The following is a 12,587-nucleotide window of genomic DNA, read 5'->3' as shown; positions in this document are numbered from 1 at the left end:
AGTGCCTGTAAGCATCCATTAAAAGGGGAGAGAATCATTGAAACCGAGTCAAGAGTTTGCCTTTTCTTTATCTTCCATCTTGTTTCCTGTGTTCTAAACACATGTCGCAGGTTACAAATACACGAAAAACCTTAATTACGTTTAGCATCTGGCAGCTGCTGACTTACAGAGAGCCGTTGAGTCATGTAAACTCAATGTCAAAAAGAAATACAGAAATAGAATACAGACGCTTGCTCAGTGGGGTAAAAGAATCCTATGTCATCACAGCCGAAATAATAAACCACTGTCAGCAGTATCGTGCTCACGGTGTGAGTGATGCTGTAACCGATCAGCTTCAGCAATACCGGAAACCAGCTTGTCACTAAAATATATCGATCCTGATGTGGTTACAGCCATCAACCAAGGGTCTTCCAAGCATTACTTTCAACACCTGATGGACGCGTTCACCTGTGATGGAGATCTCAGCTTTACAAGGATTCCAGCATCTCTAGAGGCATCAACTGATGAGTTTTTAAAACCAAGATCTTGGTACTGTCCACTCAAAATTGTCACCCAAGTTACACAAGGGTGTTAAGTAATGTAGTTCATACACTGCCTGATGTGAAAGAAATAAGTCTTCTGCCCTGGCTGGTGTAGCTCAGTGGATGGAGTGCGGGCCTGCAAACCACACGATCGCGGTTCGATTCCCAGTCAGGGCACATGCCTGGGTGGCAGGCCAGTTCCCAGCAGGGGACTCACGAGAGGCAACCATACATTAATATTTCTCTCCCTCTCTCCTTCCCTTCCCCTCTAAAGATAAATAAATAAATAAATATATATATAAAATTAAAAAAAAGAAATAAGTCTCCTAAGAGACTAGTAAGATCCACACACCTTTAACACCGACCACACTTGGCCACAAAAGGACAATATTGTGAGTAGAGAATTATTAAAAACAAATCTTTGTCTTAATAGAGACCTCAAAATTCAAATGTCATTTTACGAAAGCCAATAGAAAAGCCAAGAAAAATATAATGAGCAATGTATGTTGTTTATACCGACATGTATATTAATGGGATAAATTTGAACTACAAAGATATACACCAAATTCTAATAGCAATTAATTACTGAGATACACAGAGAAGAAAGCAGTGGGGGGTGTCTGAAATAAACATAACAAAATATTAACACTTTAATTATAAGTTATCAAGTGATGAGTATTATGTACTTTATTCTCTGTACTTTTCTGTGACTCAAAGCTTTTTTCCTAAAATTTAAAATAATTAAAAAATTGAAACCTTGGTTCAGATAATCTCCATTGCATACCTTAAACTAGCTGTAATATCATAATTTTTCTATTAAGTCATGGCATTTAAAATTTTCATGTGTATACAATTATCCTACAGATAAATGCCTTTAATTGCATGTCTCTCTAAGTTTCAGTCAATCAGGAATAAAGTTATGAAGCAAAAGGAAATGCAACCAATGAATAAGTAAACTGTGGTTCATTTAGACAATGGAATATTATTTAGCATTAAAAACAAATGAGCTATGAAACCATGAAAAGATGTGGTGGGACCTTAAATGCATATTACTTAGGGAAAGGAGCCAACCTTAAAAGGTTATATACCATATGATTCCAACTATACGACATTCTGGAAAATTCAAAACAGTGGAGATGTAAAAAAAAGGTTAGTGGTTGACAAGGGTGAGGCAGGGGAGAAGACCAAGATCACAGAGGATTTTCAGGGCAGTGAAGGTACCTTGTCTAATATTATCATGATGGGTACATGTCATCATACATTTCTCCCCCAGAACCCACAGAATGTGCAGCCCCAAGAATAAGTCCTAATGCCGATTATGGACTTTGGGTGATTAGAATGTGTCAAGGCAGGCTCATCAGTTGTGACAAATATTTCTCACTGTAGTGGGGGATGTTGCTGGTAGGGAGGCTATGCGTGTGGGAAGAAGGGGACACACAGGGAATCTCTGTACCTTGCACTGAATTTTGCCATGAACCTAAAACTGCTCTAAAAATAGTCTTAGTTTTTTTTTTAAAAATAAATGCAACAAAATCACCACAGGATGAATACACCACCAGGAAGCCAGTGCACTTTCCTTGGATAGGAGAAAGACTCGACCACTGTAGTTAGAAATAGTTCAGGGGCGAGCAACCCAGAGTTTGCATCCCTACTCCATCAGGTAGGGATGGTTTGATCATGGTTTGATTGACTCCCTCCCCCACGCCCAATCTGCAGCCTCCTCATCTACAAAATAGCGACATGAGGCTGTAGAGAAAAAGTCATCCATGCCCATAACAAGCAGGAAGGCAGAGCGTGTGGCTACAGATGGTGGGTGTCGACTGGGGATTTTGCATCCAGTTCAGGAGGGGCAGGAGATGCCACACAGGGTTAGGGGAGGGTGGAGGGAACGAAGCTGACATCTAAAAGATGGAGACAATGCAGGGACCAGGCGGTTCAGTACACAAGGAAGCAGACTTAAGGAACTACTTGAAATCTAATAAACTTGGCAAACTTCTGAGAACTCATTTATTGCCATATACACATGAACTCTGAGCTCATTCATCCCTCCCTAGGGCTGCCTTGATTCACATGGGGAAAATTAAATTATGGGGACGATTCAGCATTCAAAAGCGAGACAATATTAAATGCAGTGCAAAAACGCCATCCTTAAAAAGAATAGTTCCTATGTCAGGGGTGGAACAGGGCAATTAGGGTGATGGGTTACCTGTGAAGCCAAGTATTCCTTAAGTGTGAATTTTAACTAAGATTTCCAAATCCACAGAAATGATGCAGTATGTCACAGACTCCTACTTTTCATCAGGTATTATCTTTAAAACAGGAGGTCCTTCTCTCAAAGCCTTGCAATTTGCACTTTCAGATTCATGAGCGGAGGTGAGAACAGAAAGAAATGTCGGTTTCCATGGGCCCCGGGCCACCTTACCCAGTCGGCCTAACAAAGACACGTGCACTTGTAGCCAGTAGGGACCGTAATACTTTTAGAGCAACGTGAAATGGTGCAATTCCTTTCAAAATCAGGAAGAATTAAAACTCTGGTTTGTAGAAAATGTTTAGTTTATAATAGCGATGTACGCGTCTTTATACAAGTCAGTTGTAAAATGTAATTTTAAATATTCTGCGGGGAAGAGGAGGCAGGCGAAGTGCCTCGGGGCCCACGACAGTCAGGCTGCAGCGCTGCCTCTGCCGTGAAATCCTGACCTGGATGGACGGAAGGCCCCGGTCACAAGGGATCAACCCGCCAGCCTCCTCTAAGGATTTTAACGAGAAATGTGGATTGTGTTCTGATGAAGGTGTAAGCACCTGGAATACAGAAAGGACATTTTCCCCAAATGCTCCTCCAATGCCCGGGCCACCTGGTTGCTGTAGAGGCTCAGGAAAGGCGCCAGGTTTCTGTTTTCTGGCAAAGACCACCCCCTGCTAATATCGCCCTGCCTCATCTAATTAGTGGGATGACTGTTTAGTCATCAGAGACACATTCCTTGGCCCTTCCTCGTTTTCTCAAAATATCTCTTGGAATCCAGTGAGTCTATCATCCCTCTCTCTTCTTCGGTGTTCAGAGAGCATGCTTACAGAAGATTTTCAAAGCAAGCTGCCTTAGGAGTCAACACGGTCCTTGGAAACTGCGAGAAGTCACCACCCCCCACAACTAGTAGCAAAACAGGGAGGACCCTGGGCTTTCTAAAATCACAAAATATCCCTCTGATGAAGCAGAGAAGTGAGACCAGGGTCTCTGCCATTTTTTTTTTTTTTTTTTTTTACATCAGAGGTCACGCCTAGTAGACTGCTTCCTTCTTGAAAAGCCAACTTTCCCCAACTAGCCTGCTACTTCTCTGGAATGACAGGCAATGGAATCCAATGTGACACCTCACTGTCCTCTGCTGAGACACTTTTTGCTGAGCATTTTCCAGGTGCCGTAGGAAAAGCAGTTGCTCTACCTGGCACTTGCCAAGCCTTCCTGTGAGAGACCACCTTTCCCTTACTCAGGGGGCTTCGCTTTCAAGGGGGACATTGGTACCGTCTGCTCCCTCTGGGCCTGTGAAGAGACCACCAGGGAAATGGCTGCCTCTCTGCCTCAAGTCCGACGTGGCCAGGCCACAGGGGTTAGGAGCCTCATTAATTCAAGTCGTTTAGAGATCAGCAACAGATTATTTCAAACACTTATTTCTTGCTTCAATTTCCTCTCCCTTAGAATCGGCTCCAAATCACTTTCCCTTGTGTGCTGTGTGCTCAGTCTCCATTCGGAGAAGGAAATCAAAACAGTCCTTTCAGAATACCCATCCATCAGCATTATCAGGAACACAGGCCACAGAGGCTTTGGTTGACGTTCCTGCCTCTCTGGCTGGTTTTACGCTTTGCACCTAAGTCTCCCCAAGAATTGTTGCCATTATACGGCTCCCACAGGCCTTAAGCACTCACCATTCATGTCTCAGACAGATCAATTCAACTCAGTTCTACAAAAAGACAAAAACGTGTGCAAAGAACCGAAGGTGGAAAAGCTATGTCTCTCCTACTGGGGACTACACGTGAGCTAAACATGTACACATACAGTTACCATATCATGCCTTATTTCTTATCAATTTATTTCCCACCGCACTTACGTGAATGGAGATGAGAAGGCAGGTGCAGGAGGAAGGTAATTCTGTGTCTTTGTTCTCTAGAAAGCATGATTATGAGTGGTAACCGTGACCTTGGGTAAGCCCCTGATTCCCTGAGCCCTCAGTTTCTGTGTCAAATTAAAATATAGGATGAAGAAGAGTTGGCACCTGTCATCCATTCATTTACCAAACACTACGGCTTAAGCGTTCCTGTCTGTATAGTTAGTGTGTGTCAAGGCCAGGTCACACACACTTCACACACAAAATCTCATGTAATCCTCAGAAACAACAAAACCAGGAAGAAGTCATTAGGCTCAAGAGGAAGAAATAAGAGGCCTGAGGTCACAAGAAGAGTTAGGTGGAAGAGCCTGGATTCACGCGTGCTTTTTGCTTCTTGGCTGCAACGCCAGGGTGGTCTCCCACACGCCAGGCTTCCTAGTTGAGTTTAAAGACTCAGTTTGAGACCACTGAGATCACACGGTATTTCTCCTCAGAGACTTGGAGTCAGAGCCCCTTTTCTCAACTAGGAGACTGGAATAAAGGTTGGGTGGTGGGAGGCGCTTTGAAAAATCTGTAAAAAAAAAAAAGGTGGCGGGTGCAAAACAGGAAAGTAACCCTTTTGTAAGAGGATGGCTTTGTGAACTGCTAGATTTTCTTTTCTCCCAACTTTTCAAATGAATGAAGGAATTTGTAGATTGTCAAAGTGAGCCAGGCTTATTTCTTTAAACACCCTTTTGCTGTAAATAAATGAGCATAAACAATGGGATGCAACATAAAGAAGTAGAGAATTAAGCATCCCTCAGTCAAGCAAATAACATTATTTGAACTTGACATTGACTTATTGATTGGCCAGCCACCTCCAACACTAGATCCCCTTCAACAACTCTGGCTGATTGTTACCCTTGTACAGTTGGGATCTAGTGTAGTAGCTGCTCAATGAGCATTTGTTGAATTAATGAAACAAAGATACTCAGGGAGATTAAAAATGAAAAACTATATACCAGTTTCATTTACAAAGAATGCATGTTTTATTTTACTTTAAATACCCTCCTTCCTCATCTTCCCTGACTTTTTCTTCTACCTGTTTTAATATACCTAAAAATGCAGAGAGAAAAAATGCAAAACAGCACTTTATTTAATGGTTTCCAAATCTCCTGAATCATTCTGAGAATTACATCTCCAAAATAAAATAAGGAAAACACCCCTAGTACTGCTCACTGCCATTGTGTATGGTCACTCAGACCTGGAGACTTAGGCCCCGGGTGACATATATGTAAATATCTGTGTGTTTTTATGCCTGTGCATTTTACATGGTTTTATTTCAAGTAAGCAATTTTCCACTCCTCCCTTCATTTTGCACATCACAGAACCAGGTTTCCTGTGTCACGCTGATTTCTAAACGTTCAGCATCATTTATTCTTTTTTTATAGCTCATATAAAGACATGACTCCAAGACCCCAAATAACAAAAAGTTTATTTATGTATTTACTTTTCCATGGCGCGCGCCGATGAGCCAGTCTGCTCAGCAAGCGTTTCAGATTAGACGCCTGAGTGTGGTTTGAGGCAAGCCTCCCTCGTGTTTCTGCGCATTGGCTGATAAACACTTCAAAGTAAACCGACTCATAAATATGAAACGAAGAGCCGAGGAGTCGTTATGCACAGCTTTGAGATACAAATCTCTTTATTCCCTTCAGAAGTGGGGTTTGATTGACGTAATGAGCCATAGATCCCGTCCTGGGACCTGCCTCCTCTTCCCCCTTTTCTCTGGAGACAAGGGAGACTTTAAAGAAATCCACTTCAGAACTTGGTGATAGACAGCTTACTTGAAAAAATAATAAAGTGGAATCCTGCATTAAATAACTTATTATTTTGTGTTAATGCCGACTTTGACAACCATGACATATGTCAAAGTTGCACTACACATCCTCAGAAATACATTATTAGCTACAACTCTAAGAAAGAGATTGCCATTTTTTTTAAAAAGTGCCATTATATCTTTTGTTACATATAATGTTGCTATGCAGACCCTTTTGTCTGGCAAGAGAAAATCACGACTTAAGTGAATTCAGAACAGAAGCCTAAAATCCTATAAGCCAAAAGGCTATAGGGAGTAACATGGGTGGCTGAGAAAAATTATTATGGAAAATTCATTTAATAAATAAATGTCTTCCAAAAATGGAGGACCACGCAGCAGAATCTTCCATCCAAAAAAAAAAAAATAGGTTGAAGAACAATTGAACATGGAGATTCAATTTATTCTAGCTCATAAGTTTTTAAATAATTATCTGCTGGCCTGAGAAAGATAAAAGTTTCAGAGAGGTCACACGGTTTTCCACGAGATCGTATTTCATAAATACAAACGACTCACAGAAGCTAAGCGGTCGACACAAAGAGCTAAGCCCAGCCAGTGCTGAGGACATGAAGGAGTAGCTAGCGGGGCCCTGCAGGGAAAGGGGAGGGGCGGATAGGGAAGCTGGTATCTTGCACCAGTAAATTTCTGCCCCTTAAGGAGGTGGAGCTAATGGTGCCAGATCTTGCCATTTTTTTTCTAGGACAACCTGAAATCTAGATTTTTTTTTTTTACTGATCTGTAAATTGTGGCCAAAAATGTATAATTCAAAAAAGGTACAGTCCAAATTCTTTAAGAAAAGGTCTTTGGGCTTCAAGTCTCTAGTCTTTGCTCTAGATTTTCTACAGTGATTATTTAAACAAGCATTCATTAATCGAAGAGAATGGGGAGGGAATAAAAACCTTACATCAGAGAATGTTGACAGAGGAAGGAGTCCCGAGTCAATTTGCCCCAGTGTCTACCCTTGATCCCTGGGGGTTCTGCGGAGAGCCTGCTGGGAGTGAGAAGGACACGTCAGAGCTGTCCCTCCCCCAAGCTCTGTCACTTTTAATAATTACAGGCTAGACAACTTGTGAAAACAGACAATCAGGACCACGTTTTAAAGCGAAGAAACCAAGTTACTCATCACCACCTCTCCCAATAGGTAACTGACCCGAGGTTCAAGACCCCAGTAAGTTTCGGGATCAGATTCTTGTCTAATTTTCTGCCTAGAGACTTAGCGTGAGAGAGAATCTCCTGTCCACCAACACCAGTGTTTCTCTTTCCATGACACAGGACCACTCCTAGAAAGTGGCTTCCCACCAGGAACTGCCATTTCCTGTTCCCAAGGCATCTGGTTCTTGTCCACGGAGTGCCGCAAAAGTGACGTGTGCCACAGCCCCCAGAAAGCCTACACGGGAAATGGTCCTGCTCTGTGTTCTCTTCCCTCGGTGATTCGGGGGATGCTGGCAATGACACATTCAAGGTGGCGCAGGGCCAGTAGGTGAGAGAAACCTTATCCCCAGAGTCCCCACCTGGAGGGTGTGGACCTCGTCACCAGCATTACTGATTTCTGACTTCACAGGAATGAGAGATTAACTTTGGCTGTGATTGATCCTTATGTACTTTCAGATTGCCTCCTCCCATCAGTTAGATTGACCCCCCAAAATAATGCACCCAGCAGTGAATTTTTGGAAGCTGTGTTTTACATGAAATGTATACAACTACAGGATCCAAAAGCTAAAACTGACTTCCTATTGAGAACTTGTTTAAGGAAGGAACCGCGCATTTGTCAGACCTACTGTGTGTTAAATGACAGAGAGGAAGGGGAAATGACAGGACCCGCTGAAACAAATCCATGTGGTCACTAGGAAAGTCCCAAATTGACCTTCTCTGGTGCCCAGGTGCACGGGTGGGTGGAGGTTGCTCATTGGATGATTCAGGTTGGGTGCTTTCTGGATGCAGACCTCTGAGGCCTGGGTTGAGGGTGGCCAGTGCACCGCTGAAGCTTGTACTGAGTCAGCGCTTGGTGCAAACTGTCTGCTGAGGTGAGTGGAAATTTGGTGAAAGCAAAAGACAAGCGATGAATAACAATTCTGACAGGTGCTTGGAGAGTACATCTCAGGAATGGATTCTCTGGACTAGCTACCGGCGTCTGATTCAGCTTTGAACTTGGAAAACCAAAGGGACAACTCTTCCTCAGGTAGCAGCTTATTTAAAACTCAGTGTGTTCCTTACTCACCTTAATAAAGACAAAGAAATCCTATTAGAAAATTTGTTCATTCACGTGAAAGTGTTTAAGCAGGAGATTTATCCAGTGGCTCATCTTTAGAGCCATGACCACTGACTTTAAAAGCTATTTGTGAAAGATTCAGGGAAAAGAAACATAAAAAGAGGAAATATAAGCCACTGGGAAGAACAAAAAGAAGATGAGAAGGAAGGAAAAACACAAGGCTACCAACAAATAAGAAACAATTTAAAGACAGAAGACCTCAGTTCCCATTTTTAGAATCAGAGAATGGAAGAAAACCATTACCTTGGGGAAATTTTTAATCTTTGAGCAAGCAGTGACAAGAGAATTTTTCAACTACCTTAAAAAAACTGAAGTATGAATACCACCTCAAGGAATCCTTGAAACAGATGAATGCTGGTGAAGATTGAGAAAAAGACCTTGATATTCAGAGATATAAATACTTGGATGATGACGGATCTGTCTCTCTTATTGAAAAGTCAGCGGGAGAGGACGAGGTTGCAACAAATATTGAACCTGATGAATGTGCTATCAAATTGGTGGAGAATAATTATTTCATAGTACGTTCTGGATTACCAGAGGAGATGAATGCCTATTTAGAACAAGAATATACTGAAGAGCTGCTTTGTGTAAAAAGGGAGTATCAAAGTCCAAAAACAATGGACAGAAGACAGAATGGCCTGAGAAGGAGGTAGGAATGTGAATGTCAAGGGTGTGTTCTTGAGAACAGGATGTCTGGACTGAAAGGTGTCTGAGGATATCCAACCCGCAGCCCGCAGGCCACGTGCAGCCCAGCATGGCTTTGAATGTGGCCCAGCACACAATCATAAACTTACTCAGCTTAAAACATTAGGAGATTTTTTTGTGATTATGTGTCATCATGTACTTAATGTGTCACCCAAGACAACTCTTCTTCTTCCAGGGTGGCCCAAAGACGCCAAAAGGTTGGACACCCCTGACTTATCCCAAAGATCTGATTCTAGGGAGTGATAGCTTGGGAGTGAGTATGATTTGAGCTTACCCATGTTTAAAGGGTGTCTGAACTTGAGAAACCAGGCAGGTCCATCTCCTCTGACCCTAACTGTGTCCCCAAAGTAAACTGCTTGAAAACATCGAGTCCCAGCAATTACAGGACTGACCGACATAACAACTGGATGGAGCAAAAATTATTTTTAAAAGGAATTAAAATGCAAACTCGGGAGGAAGGATGAGAACATGTGCAATTCCTGAAATAAAAATGTATTAACTTTAAATAATTATGCTTGTTGCCCGTAATAAAAATAGACTCTTTACACTTTTTGTGGAAAGTCAGAAAGAAGAAGAAAAAAAAGCAGAAACTCAAAGTCAGATTTTGGCGGCTCCAAAGAAGCTCTCGCCATCACACACTAATTACTGTTGCAGCGTCATTAGGTGGCATCTGAGATTTGATTGAAACCCCTCCCTCTCCAAACTGATAAAACTCAAGCACCGTTGTGATATGTCAGTTGTTAGCTTTCTGATTACTGGTACTATGAATTGGTTAAAAAATGACCAAGTGAATAATTCCAGTAAGTCCAAATAAAAATGTTAATGTAAAGAATTAACTAGTCAGTATGTAATGCGCTAATATTGGATTTCGATACAAGCAATTTTATCTTTCAAAAATAAAATATTTTTGAGCTGTTTTCATACATATGAGAAAAGAGAGGGTAACATAAACTTTTTAATACGAAAGAAAATAACCGTTGCATATGTTAGCATCAGTAAATAGTCAGCCATCTAAACCTAACACAACCCCAAATAAAAAGAAACATGATATATATATATATATATATATATATGTGTGTGTGTGTGTGTGTGTGTGTATATATATATATATATATACACACACACATAAATATATAGGGGTGGCCAAAAATAGGCTTATAATTCATATCATAGAATAATTATACAATAATACGATAATTAATAAATGAATAACATGAAAATAAACTCTGCTTTGCATATTCAGAACTATAAACCTACGTTGCCCACCCTGGACATGTACACATATTATGTACATGGTTAATAATAAGAGGACTGAGAAATTGGAAAAGTAAAATGCTATACACACGCACACGCACACACACACAAGAATAACAAGATTAATCTCTGATCAATTTTCTATTAAGATCCAGCTCACATTCAAACTAGGAGTAACTGTGCAACACAGGACAAAGGGACTTTGGCATCAGACAAGACCAAGTTCAAATCCTCCAGCTTCTTAGCTCTGGGACTGGGGGTAAACTTCTTGGCTTCTCTAAATTTCAATGTCCTCACTTATAAAAGAAGAAGAATAATATTACCATATTCAAAATACAGACTCAAGTCCACATCCAAGGAAACCAAATCTACACCCTTTAAGAGACAAGTGTAACTCAATGTAATGTTAGTTATAACCACTGACTAGTTGTTATCTGGAACAGGCAACAGTGCGCATCAGGAATTCTTTGGGGAGGACGGCAATGTTCTAAAATTGTATTGTGGTGATGAGTGTACCACACTCTGCTAACTGACTGAAATCCATGCAAGTGTATAATCCAAACTGCAGAATTCTACAATTTATAAATTATATCTCAATAAAGCTGTTTCAAACATTAAGCTGGTTAAATGCAAGCATTGCTCTGTATGTAGGTAAAAGTTGCACCTATACCCAAAAGAACAACAGCATTAACTGTTAAGATTTATAGACTGTGGAATGTGGGAAGCTAATCTGCTATTCTTGTATCATCAATTGCAAGGAGGATGACTGTAACATTGCTACTTTTACTCTGATTCCTTCACACATGTAATGTCTAAAATATGCCTAGAATAATAGGTATTCGTTAACTATAGTCTGAAAATTATGACGGCCAAGTGCCCTGGGACTGAGACATTCTCTGCTTACCATCGGGGTACAAGGAACAGCCTTTCTAAGAATAAATCTGGATCAGAATACTTTTCCACCTCGAGGTGTTTTAATCCTCTAGACTGCAAACAGTTGGACTGATTAAACAGGCAGCCTGGGGATCCTACAGTTCTGCCTAAGTCTAGGGAGGAACAGCTGTCAGTCACAACTCCGCCCTCCGCCCACAGTCCCTGGAGGCTGCGCAGGCAAGCTGTCTCGGGACGAGCACTCCTCTGAGAATTGCTGGCTCTTCCAGGCCTGCAGCTGAAAAGCAGCGATTCTCCTCGCTCGGTCTATTAGCCCTTTGACTTCCTTCCTTTGCACTGAAATATAAATATAACGCTTAAGTGAATGAGTACTACTGTCCCCAAAGAAATTTCAATTAAACACTTGGAATCCTTAGGAACGGGTACCCAGGGAGCTTCCCAAACAGCGCTGCAATTTGTTATGTATTATTAAGTCTGGCTTCGGATTGTAAATCTCCTGGTTTTTTTTCCCCCCTTTTCATGTTAGGGCTTTCAAAGACCCACCTCCCACATGGTTTGAACAGTTCGCTCCGACTCTAGGCAGGATAAGATAATGGAGCTATTCCTGAACGACAAGCCCCTGGTCCAGTTTAAAGGGCAGATGGGGAGTCCCTGTGCCCTGCTACAGAGTTTGGAATAGAAGAACCCCCCACTCTTTTCCAAGGGAATGGCGGATGTTAGGAAACGCTGAGTGACACTGGAGTAGAGCCGCTTAGTGTTTCCGCCCCTGTCACCCCTGTAGCACCGTATGCCTGGGAGCTAGGGACCAGACTTGAAGCTCCATAAGGGAGTATTTTGTCTATTCACTCGTGTCTTTTCAGCATCGATAACAGTGCTGGGTACGTAAATAGAAGGTTTTACATAAATAAATGCAAATGACTGAATGGAAGGAAGGAAGGAAGGAAGGAAGAAAGGAAGGAAGGAAGAGCAGAATAAAAGCCCTTGAGAACTAGGCCAGGTCC

At 41.7% G+C, this 12,587-nt stretch overlaps 1 pseudogene; it reads left to right on the top strand.

The window, feature by feature from the left end:
* Positions 1-8,570: 8,570 nt before the first annotated feature.
* LOC118984076 (TATA box-binding protein-associated factor RNA polymerase I subunit D-like) lies at positions 8,571-9,397 on the top strand (annotated as a pseudogene).
* The last annotated feature ends 3,190 nt before the right edge of the window (positions 9,398-12,587 follow it).

Source organism: Sturnira hondurensis, unplaced genomic scaffold (assembly GCF_014824575.4).
Source record: "Sturnira hondurensis isolate 20B ecotype Veracruz unplaced genomic scaffold, ASM1482457v3 Scaffold0000022, whole genome shotgun sequence".
In the NCBI taxonomy this organism is placed as follows: Eukaryota; Metazoa; Chordata; class Mammalia; order Chiroptera; family Phyllostomidae; genus Sturnira; species Sturnira hondurensis.
Note: the sequence above shows the minus strand (reverse complement) of the source record. Positions and strands in the feature narration are given on the sequence as shown.